Here is a 21,147-nt window from a genome sequence, read left to right as displayed (position 1 = left end):
GGAGCTCTGTGAAAATACAAAAGTTTTCTTAACCAAGCCTCCTCCAAATGTTCAGAAAAACTATCTCACATAAAAATGAGCAATGGAAAAGTACCAAAGTCAAATCCTAGGAAAGCAAGATGGCTTGAAGAAGGAGGAGAAGGAGGAAGAAGAGGAGAGGGAGGGAGAGAGAGAGGAGGGAGAGAGAGAGACAGAGACCAGGAGAGAGAAGTAGAAGGAGTAAAATAGCAGCCTTATAGACAATGATAGCTTGCCCAGAAAGACATTTAAAAAAGAAAAAGAAAAAAAAAATTTTTTTTTAATTTTCTTCTTTAAAAAAGAAGAAAAGGAAAGCAAGCTAAAAACATGAACAACGTGACATTAAACAAAAAAAGAACAACATAAATCAGAATTATAGAAATTCAGAAACCAGGTGTCAAGTCATGAAAGAATCAGAGGTAAAAAAAAATTATTTTTAAAATGAAAAGTGAACTAAATGGAATATAAGAGCAAATGAAAAGAATAAAATCAACAGATAGTTGAGATAAATAGAAAGCGAAGGGGCATTTTTTAAAAATTAAAGGTAAATGAGGACATAAAAGAATTTGAGGGAAAGGGACAAATCAAAGTTCAGAAATGATCATCTAACCTAGGAATAAGATGAGTCACTAAAGGGAAAAATAAAACAACATAACAACAACAACAAAACCCCAAAACAAAGCCAGCAATACATCATGGTCTCAGAACAACCAATACCAAGGCACACTTTTGTAAAATTACTGGTTTTTAAAGATAAAGAAAAATAATTTTTAGGTGCCCTGAGCACGTAGGCAAAAGGAAATAAAATGAGATTTTCATCAGACTCTTCAACAGCAATGCTTTAAGCAGGGAGGAAATGCTATAATATATGTAAGACACTCAAAGGAAGTACATACCAAGAATTTAAATCCAGCAAAACTGATCTTCTATAAAGACCCGTTATTATCTCACAAACACTCAGTGTTTTTTCTCTGAGCCTTTCCTGAGTTGTCTACTGAGAATGAGCTCCAGCCCAACAACATGCCTGGAGAGACTTTGCCATGAGGACTGGTGGTAATATTGCATTGCATATTTACTGAAAGATAGCTAAAAGAGAAACAAAGGGGCATCCCAGGTGGCTCAGTGGTTTAGCATCGCCTTCAGCCCAGGGTGTGATCCTGGAGACCAGGGCTCGAGTCCCATGTTGGGCTCCCTGCATGGAGCCTGCTTCTCCCTCTGCCTGTGTCTCTGCCTCTCTCTCTCTCTCTCTCTCTCTCTCTCTCTCTGTCTCTCATGAATAAATAAATAAAATCTTTAATAATAAAAATAAAGAAACAAAGTTTGTAGAGCCTATATGCTCTAACAATGTAGCTATAGTACAATTCCCCCGAAGTGGTAGGGAATAGGCCTAGTGGATGCAAACATTTTTTTATCCATTTTCAGTATTCTAGTTAACAGCGGCAGTTTTACCATTGCTATTCTGTTGTAAGTATAAAGTGGCAAATCAGTTATTGCAGAATCTTTCAAATTTTTCATCTCTTGTGTCCTTGAAAACCAAAGTTACATTGAGATATATATATGTGTATATATATATATACACCCTATAATCTATATTAACAAATATATAATAAAATCTATGTCTATATTTATATAAAATATTAATTCTATTCACTAAAAACAATGACCAATCTAGTAGCAGTGAGTGTACTTAGCCTCAGTTTATAGTCTTGAAATGCCCTTTTCTAGAAGGACTTCTTGGAGAAATTTCTGATTCTAAAGATGTGGCAGGAAATGAGCCTGGAATATCTTGTCATAACTAGATAACAAGGAAGCCATCCAGGCTATCAAGTGGACTTAGAAACCAACCTAATGATGGTACAATTTCTGCTGAAACAAAGATTATAATTGCAATTGATTGAAGTGCATCAAATATGTTTCAATAAGTTCATAATGACATTTAGCAAAAAACACCAACTGATCTCCTTCTGAGGATGGCATAGAAACAAATTATATTCTTAAAACTACGTAAATAAAACAGGAGAATCAAGTATTTGTCCCATCTTTCCTATATGAACTGTACCACTGGGTGACCAAATAATAGATTAAGAAAAACATCTTATAAAATTATTAAAATTGGTACAGGAAAACAAAATGATACAATACTGCCATTTTGCAACCTCCTATGAATTTAGTGTATATAGCTGCTGTACACAATAGCAGCTAATAACAAAAAAAAGAGCAAACTCTAACCACATATGTGTTTCTTGATAAAAGAACACAGAACTACCTATAATCATGTCAGAGGGATGGAAACTGGCTGACTTAGCTGCTAATATGCAGGAAACACAGAAGGCAAGGGCCATGTTGAATTGAACTGTAAGGATGCAGTAGACAAAATCCAGACTTTGAGAAACTCTATGGGTCAAAAAGCGTAACAGATAAACTACAAGGAAAAGAAAGAAATACAGGGGGAATCTACGGCTTAAAACACATATTAAGATTTTTTTTTAATGGGAAAAATAGAACTATAATATCTAGGGATGCACATGAAAATGATTAAGCAAAGAAATAATTACTATTAAAGTCAGGCTAGTGACTTTGGGGGGAGGGGTTTGATTGAGTTGGGGTACATAGAGAGGCTCCTGGGGTCACTGGCAAAGTTTTATTTCTTGACCTGGGTGGTGGTTACTGGGATGTTTGCCCCCCAAATAATCACTAAGCCACACGTTTAATTTGTATGATTTTCCACATCTGTGATTTGTTTTATAATACAAAGTTTTTAAAAGATGAAAACAGAACTGCGTACCTCACTGTGTACGTGTATGTGCATATACACGTTTGAATATATGGCTTCTGATACATAGTAGGTTCTCAATAACTATGAGTTCTCTTTACCGTTAATCCTGTCGAACAGCCTTACTGGTGTGATTTCAGCACCATTGCTAACATCACTAACTTGTGTGACCAATCAAAAATAGTTAATTCTCATTAAGTGATTATTAGGTGCCAGGCACCATTCCCAGTGCATCTAATTTAACAGCATCCCCATAATTCTATTATTATTATCATTCCCATTTTATAGAGAAGAAAATTGAGTCAGAGAGGTCACCTGTGACCACATAGAAGGTGGCAAAGCAGCTTGGTTTTGAACCTAGGCAGTCTGCCTCCACAGTCTACCCACTGCATATATAACTTACCGGTTTTCATTTAGTGTCCAGTGCCCTGTTTGTAGGAATTACTTCCCCCTACTGAGTGCCTGTCAATGTGTGTGCCATTCCTCTATCCTTATTACCTGAATCTCACAATCCTGGTGGGTGGAGGTGCTTGTTAGTTTGCATTTGACGGATGGGAAAACCAGACTCAGAGAGGCAAAAGAACTTGCCCAAAATAAATGGCAGTTGGGGGTGGGGGAAGGTAAATTGTGGCTGGGGAGGGTTCATACTCTTTGGCCCTTGGGATTCTAAAGAACAAAATGTTCCATACTCTTAAACAGATGCTCATCTGATGGATCTGACCCAGTCTGAGGTCATGGGTTGCCCAACCAGCCGTCCAGAGCCTGACTTGGCTTGAGAAGTGTCCAGACTAGGGCTGAGAGAGTCAAGGGTTTGGCAAGCACCAGACATGCCTGACCCCAACCAGGGGGTCATGCGAAGCTTGTGACCCATGGGCCTGGTGTTCCTCAAGAAGCCAGAGATTTCTGTTACTCCGTGTGCCAGCCTTTTTGTTTATAAGCCTTAGAATCAGGGCCCTGAATAGGGCCGGCCACCTCTCCGAGCTTGAGATAAAGACATGAGTGGGGTTGGCTGTGTGGATTTCCCATACGAGGTGAGAGCCCAGCTGTGTTTTTCTGGTCACACATTGATTTTTAAATCTGAGTCAGCATGACTGTTTGGAGGTACAGACTGTCCTCTCTGTTCCCAAGGGCCCTGAATCCCAGCTGGGCTGAAGCATTTCCAAAACAGGGCCTGGAATGCTAGTGGACCAAGAGGGGTAGACTCTACACCCCCTATCCCACCAGGACCAGCTTTAAAGCCCACCCAGACTGCCCTCACCGTATTATTAACATCCAGCAGTACTAAATCCTTACCAAATGCTAGGCCCTGGGCTACACACTCTCTATATATTCACCCCACTAACCTCGTGGAGATGCTATCAGGTAGGGGCTCTTCTGAGTACCATTGGACAGTAGGAAACCTAAGACCAGGTCAGGAAATCACTTGTCAGTGATCACACAGAGATGGAATTGCAGGTGTGTGATTGTGGGATCTTAGAAAGTCAGATCTGGCAATACTCTATCTGTGCCATGCGGCCCTCACAATGGCCCCGCTGGGTGGGTATTATCGCCTTCATGAAGATATGAGAAAACAGAGTCTGGGGGAGGTGGATGTAACTTGTACAATGTTGCCCTAAAGCTCTGCTGTGACAGCCAGTGATAACTTTTCAAGAGCATAATCCAAAAGCCCACAAGTGCTAAAGTTGTATGACCACAATATGTATTATTACCCCTACATTCACCCACAGTTCTATGGTGGGGAGAGAGGGCAACATTACTTTGGTGGTCACCTTCTTGGAAGAGTGGAATAGAATGGTGGAGGCTTCTTGAGGAGGGAGGGGGGAACCAATGTGAAGAGTTAATATGTGACTCCTATGTGGGCAGGGATGTCTAGAAGTTGGGAGAAATGGGCTGCCCAGCTGCACTGGTGAAGGAGCTAGAGTGTGTGCATGTCCTGAGATCAGTCCATACTCTCAGATGCTCCAAGGCAAAGGCTGTTTCAGTGTTTCCCATGGACCAGCATGAGCTGATAGCATCTACAAGGGGTCCAAGCCTCCCCTTTGGTCACTTGGGATAGTGCAGTCATGTCCCCCAGGACCTCATGGAGGGGCAGAGGGGTGGTAGCAGCAAAAACCTAGAGTTGGATGTCAGATTCTTAGGGCTTAGAAAGGAGTTTCTAGACACCCTTAGAGAGGAGCATCCACCAACATCAAGTTTGGGAAGGGCCTATGGCATTGGCCATCTCCATGAGCCCACGGCAGCATCCCATGACAGAAAGGGGCAACTTAAAATGTTTCCTAGATCCAGAGAGCTCTGGCCAGGTTGGTGGCAGGTCAAGTGAGACACTTCCTCTCCCCACTCCATGTCTACCCAGCCCCCTCAGCCCCACCTGTGGGAAAGGGGAGGAGAAAGAATGGAGCCTCCTACACCGCCTCCCCCACTGCAGCAGGCTATCAGCCTAAAGCAACACCAAGCAGGCTACGGGGAGAAGCTTTAAACCCAAATCAAGCTTGGAGTTGTGATCAGTAGCTTTACTGGAAATTCTAATTTATAAATCGATACCGTGTTTATGACCTAATGTAATTATGGAACTGTTTCTTGAGAATGAGCAAAAAAGTAACGCGATGAGTTTTCACCTCGTGGCAGAGAAAATGTCTCTGCACTGAATAAATTTTAAAAGGGATGCTAGGAGACAAAAATAAAGGTGTGTGTTGATTATGTCACAAGTCTAGTTTGTTCAACATGCTGGTTGCAGCAGGATGGACGATTCTCCAAAACAAGCCTAGAAATGAATGTTCCCGAATGCCCTAGAGCTTGCTGCATAAGGAAGGCAAGAAGTGTGAGTACCTCTGAGAACCTCTTGAGTCCTTCCTGTTTGGGGCCTGGACCCTCCACCCTCCAGATGCTTCAGTGGTTGGCGTCTGATGGCTTATTGTGTCTCCTTGTCCTAAGCACTGTGACCTCAGAAGTCACCTCACCTAAGAGGTTATCCTCCTCATCCACAGAGTGGTTCATGGCCAATGACCCAAAGTGATACAAAAGGCCAGCGCCCTTGTAGGACTTCACCTGAGAGCACATTTTGCTGGGTTCCTTCCTATCCTGCTTTCCTCCCTATGGGTTCCACCCTTAATAAATCACATGTACTTCATCCCTGCCAGACTCTGTTTCCAGGGAACCTGAGTGAAGTCAGCCCTGAGCCTCAGGAGGCATTTTGTAACTGGGCCATTTTGCTAACCCTGAGCCAGGTACTCTACTAGCAATTCTTCTGGATCCCAAATCAGATGGACCAAGGTTCAAATCCCAACACAATCACTTAACTGCTGTGTGACCGTGGCCAACGACTGCTTACCACACCTCATTTTTCCTGTATGTAAAATAGAGGGAAAAAAAACAACCACTCTCTTCAAGGCTTTATAAGGATGAACCATTTACAACACCTAGCACAGTGCCCGGCACAGTCACCAGTAGTCCTGTTACTCCTCCAGGTTCAGAGCACTGACTCCACACAAAGAAGGCAGCTTTTACCACCTGGTTTGAAGGTGTGTCCTGGGGTGCACTGGGGGCCCCCAGACCATGGGATGGCTGGGGGTCCACTGTAATAAAATAGCCATCTTTTAGAAATTTCTATGATCTGCTTGTCCCGATACTCTATGTTGCTTCTGTGCAAGCTCACTACCTTTCAAAGCTGTTATGATTACTTCCACTTTACCCATAAGAAAACTGGGCTCCAGAAAAGGCTAAGGGACCACCAGTAGGGGCCACAGGTTAAGAGACTCCAGTGCATCTGGCCCGAATGGCTAAAAGTAAAAAGACATGCCCCAGCACCTGAGACTTTCCTACACTGCTAGTGGGGACACCAGATAGCACAACTACTTCGGAGAATGGTTTGCAGTGGCTTTTTCAAGGTTAAACATACACTTGCATGACTCAGCAAAGCCACTCCTCAACGCTTGCCCTCGGGTAATGAGAGCGTCTGTCCACTTGAAGGTGTGCTTGTAAATGTGCTTTGCAGCTTTATTTTATTTTATTTTTTGCAGCTTTATTTTTAATGGCTCAAAACTAGGGAAAAATAATGTCTATCCCCAGGGGAGTGTGGTATATGAACTGGTATACATATAAAAAATAAAATGAGCAATTAAAAGGAACAAATTATTGATATGTACAACAATGAGGGTGAATCTCAAAATAATTATGCCTAATGAAAGAAGCCAGGCAAAATGGGTACACCTTGTATGATTCCATTTCTATAAAATTCCAGGGGTGCCTGGGTGGTTCGGTCGGTTAAGCATCTGCCTTCAGTTCAGGTCATGATACTGAAGTTCTGGGATCAAGCCCCACATTGGGCTTTCTGCTCAGCAAGGAGTTTGCTTCTCCCTCTCCCTCTGCCCCTCCCCACCCACTCTTGCTCTCTTTCTTGAAAATAAATAAAATCTTTAAAAACAATAAAATAAAGTAAAATGAAATTCTAATCTGTAGTGAAAAGTACTCCACAGTGACCATGACGGTATGGGGATAGGAGTGTAGTGTGATAAGGAGAGGGCTTACACAGGGGCACGGAAACTTTTGGGATGGTGAAGATGTTCATCATCTTGATTGTGGTGATGGTTCATGGGTATGTACATATGTCAAAAATCATCAAATTATGCAATTTAAATAGGAATTATTCATTGTACATCAATTATGACTCAATAATGCTGTGTTTTTTGTTTTTAAAGTAGAGAGTGGCACAATTAGTACTTGAAGCCATATGAGTCTGATGTGAAACCACTTGGGAGGTGGTGAGTTATTAGAAGCCTTCCTTTCTCGGCTGGAGACATAAAGTGAGTCCAAATGGCATCACCTCCAGGAAGCCTTCCATCCCCACCATGGTAAACTTGGCTTTTCAGAAATTGCCTCTCCCATGACCACACTGCCCTTCTACCTGCCTTCAGGATTTTATCCGTGGCTCCTTCTCCCCTTGGGGGTCTCCCCTTGAATTCTCCCCCATATTGTCCTTCAAATGTGCTGGTGGAGAGCTCAGGACCAGAATCAGACCACCTGGGTTTGAATCCCAGCTCTACCATTTACAAACCAGCTGTTTGTCTAGCCTTGGATTGGCTCCTTTACTTCTTTGAGCTTCGGATTCCTCATCTGAATAATAATAGGAGCTACCTCGAGATTGCCTCAAGGATCAAATGAGAGATAGTTCACGTTAAATAATTAGCATAGGGCCTGGTGTGTAATAAAACACTCAATAAATGTTAACTATTATTGATCTTCACCTGGGCAGTGGCTGCTGATTGTTTAAGTTTCTCAGCCTTTGAATCAAGTACTTACCGCCCCAGCTATATTTATTGACATGGAAAGATGCCCAAAGCATACTCTTGGGGGAGGGGGGGTTAGGGGGTAGGGGACGGGAAGCAGGCTACAAACAATATATACCTCACAGGTCATTTTAAGGATGAAAAGGGAGGGGGGGAAAGGGACATTTATCTCTTGACCTGGTGTGTGGCACACAGGAAGCACTCATTGAAAGCTAGCTGCGATTATTGTTGATGTGAAAGCATTCTGTAGCCTGTCCAATGTTACTTTCAAATATGATCATGTGAGTTCCTGGGAACAAGATGTTTGCAGTTAATGCTGGGCCAGCGAAACACAGAGACCTGTGCGTCCCCTTCTGCCTGCCTTCTCACGAACTTCAGGGGGCTACCGTGGGCAGGGCTAGAGCTGGACTTGGGACTCATTAGTCTGAAGTGGACTTGGGTACTTTCTTCTGTGTCCTGAAGCAAAGGAAAAGCAAAGCACTGGCATTTATAATTGAGACTCCAAGCTTGGATAAAGGGTATTCTTTGCAGTAACTGAGGTGCTATGACAAAATGTAGACACTTGAGGGCACTCTAATCAATCTGCAATAGAGAAAATCAAAAAGGGAGTGAAGAAGGAGGAGAAGACGAAGACGAAAGAAGAAGAAGAAAGAAGAAGAAGAAAAGAAGAAGAAGAAGAAGAAGAAGAAGAAGAAGAAGAAGAAGAAGAAGAAGAAGAAGAAGAAGAAGAAGAAGAAGAAGAAGAAGAAGAAGAAGAAGAAGAAGAAGAAGAAGAAGAAGAAGAAGAAGAAGAAGAAGAAGAAGAAGAAGAAGAAGAAGAAGAAGAAGGCTACAGTTACATTTAACAATGGCTTCCATTTATTGAGTTCTTACTAGGAGCTCCTCAAATGTGCTAAGAGACCCACAGCCTTTATCTCATTTTATCCTTTCGAGCACCCCATCAGACACCATTTACTAAAGATTTTGTAAAAAGGGTGTATTGCTCTTTAGAATTTTAAACATTTTTTAAGGAGTCATAATTCATAAATCTTGTAAAATGGGCAGATATTAAGTGTACAGCTTGGTGAATTGTTACAAGTGTGTATACAGGTAACACCACATCCAGATCAAGTTATATGACTTTTCTTGAAGCCTTTCCACCCACCCCCACCCTTGGCCACCACTATCCTATAACATCTATCATCATTTATTCCTTTTACTATCTTTGAACTTGTATAAATTGAATCATACATATATAATATTTAGGATTGTCAGGTTTAGCACATAAAAACCCAGGATGCCAGTTGAATTTGAATTTCCCTTGGGAAATATGCTAAAAAAGAAATTCACTGTTTACCTGAAATTCAAATTCACCTGAATATCTTGTATTTTATCTGGCAACTCTAGTGTTTTTTGCACCTGGCTCCTTTCAACATAATTGTGAGCTTCACCCATGTTGTTATAGTCATTGGTAATTTACTCTTTTTTCATCACTATTTAGCATTCCACTCTATAGATAGACCTCAATATATTTACTACTTCTACTATTGATGGGGAAAGGGGTCTTTGAAAGACACTCTAGAGTAATGTTAAGCAGCTGCAGTCTGCAGGTCTGTCAGATGCCTGGGGAATTTGAATCCAGTTCCACCTCTTACTGCTCATGAGACCTTAGCCAGGTGACAATCTCCCTGTGCCTCAGCTAGTTTAACCTTAATGTGGGCTGATAATAGTACCTCAAAGGGAGATGTAAGGTTTAAAGGGGACATTAATGTTGGGAGATATAAACCATTTAGAATAGGGCCCAGCACACAGTTGGCACTCAATAAATTTTGCCAGCATCATTGTACCCATTAGGCTGAGAAGAAAACTGAAGTTCAGAGACAGAGGCTTGCTCAAAGTCACATACCAGTTAAGTAACAGAGCTCTTTTGTTACTGATATGGGTGAAATTAGAGTCATTTATTCATGCAACAATTTTTGTTTAGCATCTACTATGTACCTGGCACTATTTGAGACCTGAAGCCAGTAAAACAACCAAAACCCCAGCACTTATGAAACATACATTCTAGGGGAGCTAATATTGCTGTTTGTCTGTGAGGCGCTTTACCTGTGCTTATTAGTTAAATGAAATATTGTCTGGGGATCCCTGGGTGGCGCAGCGGTTTAGCGCCTGCCTTTGGGCCAGGGTGTGATCCTGGAGACCCGGGATCGAATCCCACGTCAGGCTCCCGGTGCTTGGAGCCTGCTTCTCCCTCTGCCTGTGTCTCTGCCTTTCTCTCTCACTGTGTGCCTATCATAAATAAATTAAAAAAAAAAAAAAGAAATATTGTCTGAAAAGCACTTAACATGGAGCCTCGCTTGCATTACTGTTCCAGAAACAGCAGCTATTAGCCAGATTGGAGTAATCTCTGTGGCAAAGCTGTGTGATGCATATCAGCAGTCCCATTTTATAGATGTGAAAACTGATGCTTAAGGAGATTAAGGCACTGGCCCAAGGTGACACAGTTAGTATTGGCAGAACAGGGATTCAAAGTCATGTCCACCTGACTTCAAACCCTTTTGAATTTCTTAGTGCTTGTTTCTCAGTCTTGAGCTCTGCCTCTGGAGTCCAGATGTTAGAGGCTCAAGTCCCAGCTCTGTGACCCCACTGTGCCTGGAGCTTGATCTACCTCCATCACCCAGATCTGCTCCAGGCCTTCCCCTGGAACCCTGATAATTAATGAATGAACCAAATCACCATAACTTGCTAAGAGTTTACAGGTTTTAGAAGTAGCAAGAGACACAAGACCCAACCAGATGGATGACACATGGTGGCCCATTGGGCTCAGAGGGTATGGCCATCTGAGAGCCCTGCCCAGGCTGATAGGATAGGAAGGGGCTGCTGGGAGTTTCTGCCTGTGACCCCACTTATGACCCCAGCTCCTATCACCCCAGCCTCTAAAAGACTGGGCCCACAGGGCCATAAATTCTTGCTTGTCGTTACTCAGTATCTCTATAGCCCAGGCTGTTTGCCAGGAGCCCTACAATTATTTTTATCACTTATGAGTCCTATAATTATTTTTTATCACTTTTTTTTTTTTCTCACAGCAGCCTTGCAAGTAGGGTTAGTTTTGTTCTCTTTTGGTTTGGAGTTAGGAGAACCCAAGTCCTGGAAGGTTTTAGAGAATTTTCTGGCTTTGCCCCAAACTCCAGAGAGGGTCAGTGTTTAAAGTCACAACCTCTCCAAGTCCAAGCCGGAACCCTGTGTGAGGCCGGAGGCTGAGGGAGAACTGGGAGGTGAAAACTGGGAACCACTGAGAGCCAGAGAAAGGCCTGAGGCTTGGCTACCTCCAAGCTGTACAACCTAGAGCAAGTCACTTAACCTTTCTGTGCTTCAGTTTCTTCATCAGTCAAATGAGGATGTAGTAATAGTACCCATCTCATAAGTTACTGCATATACGTGCTCAGTATATACTGGGTGGCTTGGGTAAGCCGCTTCCCCTTCTGAGTCTCAGATTCCTCATGTGTAAAATGGATATAATCTTTTTTTTCAAGATTTTGTTTATTTATTCATGAGACACACACAGAGAGAGAGAGAGAGAAAGAAAGAGAGAGAGAGAGAGGCAGAGAAAGAAACAGGCTCCATGCAGGGAGCCCGATGTGGGACTCGATCCCGGGGCCTCCAGGATCACCCCCGACACTGAAGACAGCACTAAACCGCTGAGCCACCTGGGCTGCCCAAAATGGATATAATCTTGCCTGCCTCACATCCCGGCTTTCTTTGGTCCCATCAGCCTAGTATTGTCAAAGCCCTCAAACTACTGACTGTTCCCTATGCTTGGAACTGAGCCCGTCCCTCCCATCCCCAGCTTTGCAGGCTAACTCTCCACTATCAACACAGGCATTCTTCCTTCCCCCTTCCCTTCTTTTCGTCACTGGGTCAATAAATATTTATTGAGCGCCTACTATGTGCCAGGACTGTAGTAGGTGGTAGATAAGACAAGGCAAAGTCTGTGTCTTCACGAGGGGGAGATAGACAATAAAAAGAAATTAAATACAAGACAAAACCCAAAAAAAAAAAAAAACCAACTCTAAGGCAATTACAGACTGTATTATATACTCATAAGGGAAAATTACAGTGCCATAAGAGGAAGTAAGCGGGGAAGGTTGCTTTCCAGAAAGGCCTCTCTAAGGAGACACTTGTGTTTGAACTAACAATTTATGTGAATAGGCCCTTGGTACAAAATTCAGGCACTACACATCATCCGGCCAAAGAGGTCCCTGTGTTGCCAGCTTCTCGGGGACGGGTGACATTTGTGGCAACAACTGAATCATGAGAAACAGCAACCTCTTGGAGATGTGGGAGAAGAGTCTAGGCAGAGAGAAGGGCAAAAGCAAAGGCCCTGAGGCAGGACCCCCATGATTGGACAGTGGAAGAAAGGAGAGCGGAGGTGATCGGGGCCCATGTAGGGCCGGTGGGTGGTGGGATATCACTCTGGAGATTGGATTTAGGGGTCTGACTGGGACAGGGAGGCCAGTGAGTTAGTGACTGTGGAGTTGGGGTTGGTGCAGTCTAGGCCAGGGTGGCCGAGTGGAGCTGTGAGAAGAGGCGGGTTTGGGTGGTTTGGGAGGCAGGGTGCAGACCAGCGAGGGTCCTTGGCCATGTGCTCTTGTGACTTGCTGCTGTGGGTAGTTCCGTCTTTGTGATTGTTGGATGAACGTTACACCCTATAACCTGGCACAGAGTGGGCACTTGGACATGTTTGCGGAAGGGATGACTAAAGATGAAAAGGCCCTTTGTAAATGGAGACACACCCTTTGAGAAGTGGCTACAGTGGCTCCTGGGTGCTCCTTCCACCCCCAAGAGCACTCCCCTGCTACCCATCCCCGTTGGTGAATCACCCCTGAGCCCAACCTGCCACGTGGAGCCTGGTTCTGAGAGGCAGAATTTTAGAACCTGAAGGTTCCCACATTTTTTTTAAGATTTTATTTATTTATTCATGAGAGAGGCAGAGACATAGGCAGAGGGAGAAGCAGGCTCCCAGTAGGGAGCCTGATGTGGGACTCGATCCCAGGACCCCGGGATCACGACCTGAGCCAAAGGCAGATGCTCGACCACTGAGCCACCCAGGCACCCCAGGTTCTCACATTTAAAATTTTAGCCACAAAACCCTTTTCCCATGAAAGTCCAACATATAAAATGTATAGAAAGTTATTTTTTGTCACTTCAAACACCTGAGAACTTCGATAAATGAGGTGAACTAAACAGACACGATTCTCAACACAGATATTCTTATTTGAAGAAATCCTCAAGGAAAACGAAGCTGTTTTATTCAACACCTCAGTTTCAAATCAGGGCATACCTGACAATTGCTCTATTTGCATTTATCCATCAAAGAGCCATCAGATGCCTCCTGCAGGGAAGCCAGGCTCTAAAATCTTACTTCGGTATTTGGTTTCCTTCCCATCCGAAAGCAATCCTGCTTCATCCAGAGAAATATTTCCAAATGGTAACAATCTGTGTTGTATGTGTGCTTCGAAAGTTTTATATAATTTTAAAGATACACATTTTAAAAGTACACAAAGCCTACGTGGACAGCTTCAATGACCATCACAAAGGGAGCATCATCACCACTGCGTGCTCCCAGATGAAGAGCTAGCCCCCGGCCAGCCCTCTAGAAGCTCTGCTTGGGTCCTCTTTCAGCTACTCCCTGCTACCTCTGAACAAGAGTAACCACAGTCCTGACTCCGAACATCTTCTATTAATTTGGTCTGTTGTTGAACTTTATAGAAATGGAAGACATAGCGTGCATTTGTTTATGTCTGGCTTATGTTTGTGAGATTCACCCATATTTTTATGTCTAGAGTTCATTCATTTTCATTGCTGTATTATGTTCCATTAGATGAATATGACATCATTGCAAGCAGTCATTTTTTTTTTTTCAACAGCTCATGGGGCATAGGGGGCAGGGCTTAGGTTTGATCCACAGACAGGTTTTGTTTCATGCACCTAGTGTTTTTGTTTTGGCTTCTCTAGATTAGTTGTTGTTGAAGGTGGGTGTTGTTAAAGGTGGGTGATCTTCTCTTGCAAGATCTGCTATTACCAGACCCTCAATTTCACGGGCCCAGAGCTGAGTCCTGACTTCTTCCAGTCAGTACGTGTATTCCAGTCCCATTCCGCCACGGTCCCCACCACGCCCTGTCCCCCTGTTGCATTACAACCAGGCCCACTTCGCACGCCAGCATTGCCCACCCGGTCCTGTAAATATTTGAGTCTTCCACTCCAGCTATAATCCAGCACAGGTGGCCCTTTATTCTGAGGTCTACACAAGTTGTAGATAAGCAGCCCAAGTTAGAATAGAAGCGGCCTCCACCAGGTTAAACTTCGGAAAGAATATGTGAGTGCTCAAAAAATGTATTATCGTTATGACTATTTCAAAAAACGTTTAAAAAGTAGATTTCCACCACCACCACCATCACCATCATTATTACTATTACCATTAGCCTCTCAAAGATTCTTTTAAAATGTATTTATTTATTTTTAAAGATTTTATTTATTCATGAGAGACACAGAGAGAGAGGCAGACACAGGCAGAGGGAGAAGCAGGCTCCATGCAGGGAACCCGATGCGGGACTCGATCCTGGGACCGTGGGATCACGCCCTGGGCTGAAGGCAGAGCTCAACCACTGAGCCACCCAGGCGTCCCTTAAAATGTATTTAGATGTGTCATAAAGGTCATGGTTATATATGGGTAACTCTGGACCCAGACAACCTGAAATCAAGTCATGACTCTCTTACTCAGGAGCTGGGTAGCCTTGGCCAATGACAGAACCTCGTTGTGCCACTGTACAAAGAGGGATGCTAGTAATATTTATCTTACTGGGATTATGAAGATTAAATAAGATAATACTTATAAGGTCATTAGAAAGGCACCTGGCACAGAATAAGTACTCAATATATGTTAGCTACTTATTAGTTTAAAAATCACAGGATGTCTGGGTGGCTCAGTGGTTGAGCATCTGCCTTCAGCCCAGGGTGTGATCCCAGGGTCCTGGGATCGAGTCCCACATCCGGCTCCCTGCATGGCGCCTGCTTCTCCCTCTGCCTCTGTCTCTGCCTCTCTCTGTGTGTCTCTCATGAATAAATAAATAAAATCTTAAAAAAAAATCACATAGGCAGAGGCACCTGGGTGGCTCAGTAATTGAGCATCTGCCTTTGGCTCAGGTCATAACCCCAGGGTCCTGGGATCGAGTCCCACATAGGGCTCCTTGAGGGCAGCCTGCTTCTCCCTCTGCCTGTGTCCCTGCCTCTCTCTCTGTCTCTCATGAAAAAATAACAATCTTAAAAAAAATCACAAGGTCAGACTGATCATCTGACCTGCTCGGGTGACCAGCCATCTCAGTCTGCCCAAGACTGGGGATTTTCAGGACACACGACTTTCACTGCTAAAACTGGCCAAGTCTCAGGAAAAAAAAAAAAAAAAAGATGAATTGGTCACTTGAAACCTACCTGACAGTTCTACCTTAATGTTACTTAACAGACCTGGCTTTTACTTTTATTAAATTACAGATTTGATTTTGAAAATAGTATTTGAATCACCTGTTGTGGAGCTAAAGCATCCCCTATGATAGTTTCTGCAAAGCACTAATTTTGCCCATTTTACAGATGCCCAGAGATGCAAAGAAGCCCCCCTTCTTAGTGGCAGAGCTCCTCCCCAGCACCCTCTTGGCGATTCTCCTCCATCACTTCCTCCGGATAGCTGATAGATATTGTTTCTTTTGTGCTCACTGATCACTAAGAACCATACTAAGTGCTTTCCCTTAATTTGATTCTGACAGTAATCCTAGGAGTTGTTTTTGCTGCAACACCCATTTAAGAGATGAGACACCTTCTTGCTGTCTTGCCTTCCCGCCTGCCCACCCACTCGTATCTCTGGAACTATCATTCATTCATTCCTCATTCATTCTGTACATATTTGTCTAACTGTGGTTTCCCTGAAACTTCTGTCACAGGGGGAAAAAACCCCACCCAGGTTCCCTGGGTCTTGTTTAGTGAGTCTAGACCCTTGTCTGCTGTAGCCTGTTTTAAGATATTATAGAAGTATTCTTTGATTCAAAGAGCAAATGTCTCCTACCCCTGAGGCTATGTGGTGAATGACATAGGACCCTACCCTCAAGGACTCAAGTCTGGCGAGGGACTCAGACTCAGCTCCCCAGGTTCTCTCCCCACAGTACAGGGGGTAGCTTGAGGACAAAGACTGGGTCTCTTCATCTCTGCCATTTAGAACAAGCCAACAGCAGGCCTGTAAAAAAATAGATAGATCACAGTGCAGAGAGGGCTGCAGGTGTCCAGAACCCCCAGCCTTGAACTTTCCAGCTCCAAACTGGGAGAGGTTGGCAACTCAAAGGTGTAAATCAGGGTTTCTCAACTCGGCACCATTAATATTTGGGGCCAAACAATTCTCTCTTGGAGGAGGGGCCATCCTGTGCACCAGAGGATGTTTAGCAGCATCCCTGGTCTCCACCCACTAGATGCCAAGAGTAGCACCCCCACCCTAGCAACGACAGCCAAAAATGCCTCCAGACATTGCCAACTGTTCCAACTGAGGGGCAAAATTATTCCAGGTAGAGAATCCCTGGCTTAACTGAAGCAAATTTTGAAGGAAGTATTTACAGAGGCGTGGGGCTAAGGAAAGCTTTAAGGGATATGGAGGCGGCCAGGGACTAGAAACAGCAGGAAGCTGTTATCACCCCAAGGCTTGAAGGGGCAAGAGAGGAAACAGGACTCCAGGGAGAGCTGGAACTGTGGAAACAAGGCCAAGACAGGAGTGGAGGTCTTGTAGAAACGTAGCATCCGTGAAGATGAAGGCAGAGCAGGAAGGAGACGGATGGCATTAACACCCCGACTGCTTTCTCATCCTGCCTTTTTTTTTTTTTTTAAGATTTTTTTATTTATTTGACAGAGAGAGAGAACATACAGGGGTAGCTGCAGAGGAAGAGGGAGAAGCAGAGGACCTAGTGGAGAAGGAGAAGCCCCGATGCGGGGCTCCATCCCAGGACCCTGGGATCATGACTGAGCCACCCAGGCGCCCGTCCTTTTAATTTACCACCGACTCCTTCCTCTGCTGGGATCCAGTGAGAAGTCAGGAGACATGGATGCCTCCCGGGGCACAGAGCGGGGGCAGATGAGGACATGCAGAGGTGATGGGCAAATGGAAGATAGCCATCGCAGGGAGCTGGCCACAGGCCCCTGATGCTGGGCATCCAAGCTCAGTCTTGCAACTTGTGCAGTTTTCTGGGTGGAGCAGACCAGGAAAGGGCAGAGGGAACAGCATGTACAAAAAGCCATGGAGTTACAAAAGAGCCTGGCTCGCTTAATTGTTTATTTAATTATGATTGTTTGTTTGATTGATTGACTTTGATCTATCAGCACTGGGTGAAAATAAAACATTCGAACAGTACAAAAGGGCATAAAATGAAAAGTAGGTTTTCCCCCCACCCCTGACCTCAGCTATCCAGCTTCCCTCCCCAGAGGCCACCTTTCTCTCCAGTCTTTTAGCGCTTTCTAGAAAGAGTCAAGGCAGGTGCTAGCTGGGAAATGTATAGGATGTGTGTCACTTAAGGTCCTAATTCGACTTAATTTCACTGATGCTTGTGGACTTCCTACTGTGTGCAGAGAAATGGACTGGGAGTTCTGGCTATGGACTCTAGCTCAACCCTTCACTAAGTACTGTGTGGTTTCCCATTTCTTCCTCCTCCAAGCAAGGAGTGAGTCTCTGCAGGTCTTGCCAGCCCCATGGGGTTTGCCCACAGTTGTGTTGTTCACCTGATGATTTATGGATCCAACTGAATTAAAGTTGAACCACTGGCAAGATGCACATTGTAACACAGGAGCACACATACCCTTGGGTCTGGTTCCAGAGACCACATGTTCTTGTTCTGAGGACACAAGTGAGGTTTCTGTCTCCACAACCCTACTCTAGTTGGAGTAAACAGAACAGTTGCCTAAGAGGGGAATACTAGAGTACGGCCTCCAGGGTGGGCTGGGTTGGAAGAAAGCTAAGTGCTACTTGACCTGGCTTAGACCTGCCCAGGAAACACCAGATCCCACTTGGCCACCTCCAGCTGGTGTCTGCAGCCTTCGGGGGGAGTTTAGCACCAGAAGGAGGGGCTGGGAGGGCCAGCAGGCTACAGATATGAGGAGTCCCACAGCCAACTGGCCCACCTGCCAGTGCCTGGGAGAAAATAACCAAATCTGGGAGCCAGATGCTGAGCCAGAAGCCCAGAAGCCAGAACAACCCAGGTCACTAGGAGCAGATGAAAATAGGCCTCTTCCTTACCTCTGTTCTTCCATTCTTATCTCTCTTATTCTCTCAAGAAGCACTTCTTTCCTGGCAATGTCTGCATATCAAGCACTTAGCTCAAACATGCCTACCATGGACCAAATGCCTGCTTCGTGTGTGTGCTGACCACACACCAGCTCCCACTCCCCTGGCTGCTCTGCGAGGAAGGTGTAGATGATCCCCACTTTGCAAACAGGGAAAACAGGCTCAAAAGGGGGGTATGCAGGGCAGTGTGAAGTCAGGGATTGTAAGTGTACAGTGATATCAACAGGCATTTTATGACAAAGAATTATGGAGTGTTGAGCACAGAATCCAAGAATCAGAGAATCATGAAGTCCAGAAGTCCCAGACTCACGGGTTACCAGTAAAATCCACACACACCCCCATCCTTTCACCACACCACGGATAAAACAGCTCTCTCTGGCCCATCTCCCATCTGCTTAGGCCTCTTCTTCTCTCACCTGGGGTCTTGTTTCAGCCTTCTCTCTGGTCTCTCCTCTTTCCAAACTTTGCATGCAGCAGCTGAGGTAACTTTCCAAACTCTAGGTACACTATGCCACTCTTCCCCTTAAAACCCTCCACTGGCTCCCCTTTTGCCCTCAGGATAAAGTTCAAACTCCTTGACATGGTTTACTAGGTCCTCTGTCACCTGGCCATAGACTCTTGCTACTCTGCTGTTCTCCAGCACTGCTTCACCAACTCTACACAAACTCACACCGACCTCATCTTACCAGATATCCACTCTCTTTCCCACTTCCTAACCCCCGGACCTTTGTATGTGCTGTTCCCTCCACTTGGACCTCAGTGTGCATTAGCGCCCTCTTCTCCGGTTGGACTCCTCCCTCTCTCTTCCTGTCTCCTCTGGGAAGCCATGTCTACTCACACCCTTCTGAAGGAGGTTGCCTCCTTCTCCACTTCCACCTCCCACCCCCAGTACCCACGTGACTACTCCCTATGTATCACATATGCTCATGGGTTTACCTGTGTGAGCTACAAGAGGGCAAAGACAGGGGTCATCTTTTCTCTACTGAACTCCTAGCTTCTGGCATTGTGCCTACAGAGAATAGTTGTTGAACAAAGATATGTACTGTTAAGTAAATCATAGTATGTTAGAATCACCAAGTCACAAAATTTGAGAATCATGGATTTGGTGAAACAAAAACCTGAAATCTCAGAATCGTATAAACAGCAATTTAGAAAGTATTAGAAACACCAACAGAGAATCCCCAAAACAGAATCTCAAGGTTGAAAGAATTCTTGTATAGATAACTTGTCCAAGGACTGTTAGTGGATTAGGAAAGTCTCAGTTATGCTCTTCTATGTATTTAATTTATATTTTTACATATATTTATATAATATTACATTCATGTCTTTCAAATATTAATTTTTGTAATGTATCCTTCTATAATATGTATTAAGCACCAAACTTATTTATTAGCCAATATTTATTAAACACATACTATATACAGATACTAGTGCTGGTGACTGTATTTTATCTATGGCTACATAACAAATCATCATGATTTATTTATTTATTTTTAAATATTTTATTTATTTATTTGAGAGAGAGAGAGTCATGTGCATGAGTGGAGTAGGGGCAGAGGGAGAAGCAGACTCCCTTTTGAGCAGGGATCCCAATGTGGGGCTCTATCCCAGGACCCTAGGATTATGACTTGAGCCAAAGACAGATGCTTAACCAACTGAGCCACCCAGGTACCCCTAAATCATGATGATTTAAAGAAATAAAAAATGTATTATCTCACAGTTTTTGTGTGGTAGGACTTCAGGAGTGGCGAGCTGGAAAGTCTGGCACTCTAAAGTATCTCACACTGTGTGCCAGGGCCATGGTCACCTGAAAGCTTGACTGTGGCTGGAAGGTCCACTGCCAAGATGGCTCATCCACATGGCTGGCCGTTGATAGGAGGCCTCAGCCCCTCTCCACGTGGACTTCACCACAAGGCTGCTTGACGTCCTTACAGCAAAGCTGCTGGCTTCCTCAGAGCAAGTGATCCAGGATGGCAAAATGGAAAATCCCAACGTTTTTTCTAACTTGGGCTTAAAAGTCACACTCCTTCATTTCCACAGTATCCTGGGGATTATACAGGGCAGTTCTAGTCAGTTTGGGAGAGGAGCTCACAATCTGTGAATACCAGGAAGTGGGGTTCATTTGGGGCCATCATGGAGTCATGTTGAATAAGACTGACAAAGTCCCGCTCTTAGAGTTAACAGTCTAGGAGGAAGGGTGGAGGAAGACAATAAATCAATATACAAATAAATAGATACTTTCAGATCATTGTAAGCACAATGAAGGAAATCACCAAGAAAATAAATTAAAATAGGGGTCGGCAAATGACGGTCATTGGCCGAATCTGGCCTGCTGCCTGCTTTTGTAATAAAGTTTCATTGGAACTCAGTCATGCCCATTCACTCATGTATTGTTTATGGCTGCTTTCACTATGCAACAGAAGATTTAGGCAGCTGCACCAGAGACCATGTAGCCTGCAAAGCCTCATATATTTTGCTAAGTTGGTCAGGGAAGGCCTCACCTCTTGAAAAGAGGTGACATTTGAGCAGAGACCTGAAATGGTTAGAAGGAAGCAGCCATGGGAAGAGCTGGGGAAAGAGTGAATGCTCCAGAAAAAAGGGACGTCAGGGTAGAGGAGAACAGGTTTGGTGTATTGAAGAACAAGGAGGAGGTCAAGGGGGCTGCAATGGAGTGACTGAGGGACAGAGTAGTAGGAGCTGATTTTGGAGAAGTGGTCAGAGCCATGGCC

General features: G+C 44.3%; 1 protein-coding gene across 1 annotated transcript in view; it reads right to left on the bottom strand.

Moving 5' to 3' along the window:
• TTPAL (alpha tocopherol transfer protein like) overlaps window positions 1-18,930 on the bottom strand; it is a 38,186-nt gene extending 19,256 nt beyond the window's left edge. Inside the window, exon 1 of the mRNA XM_072801144.1 lies at window positions 18,835-18,930. The gene's annotated coding sequence lies outside the window, so the exon portion shown is untranslated. The remainder of the gene's footprint in view (window positions 1-18,834) is intronic.
• Window positions 18,931-21,147: the final 2,217 nt, after the last annotated feature.

The sequence above is a fragment of the Canis lupus genome, chromosome 26 (genome assembly GCF_048164855.1).
Source record: "Canis lupus baileyi chromosome 26, mCanLup2.hap1, whole genome shotgun sequence".
Classification (NCBI taxonomy): domain Eukaryota; kingdom Metazoa; phylum Chordata; class Mammalia; order Carnivora; family Canidae; genus Canis; species Canis lupus.
Note: the sequence above shows the minus strand (reverse complement) of the source record. Positions and strands in the feature narration are given on the sequence as shown.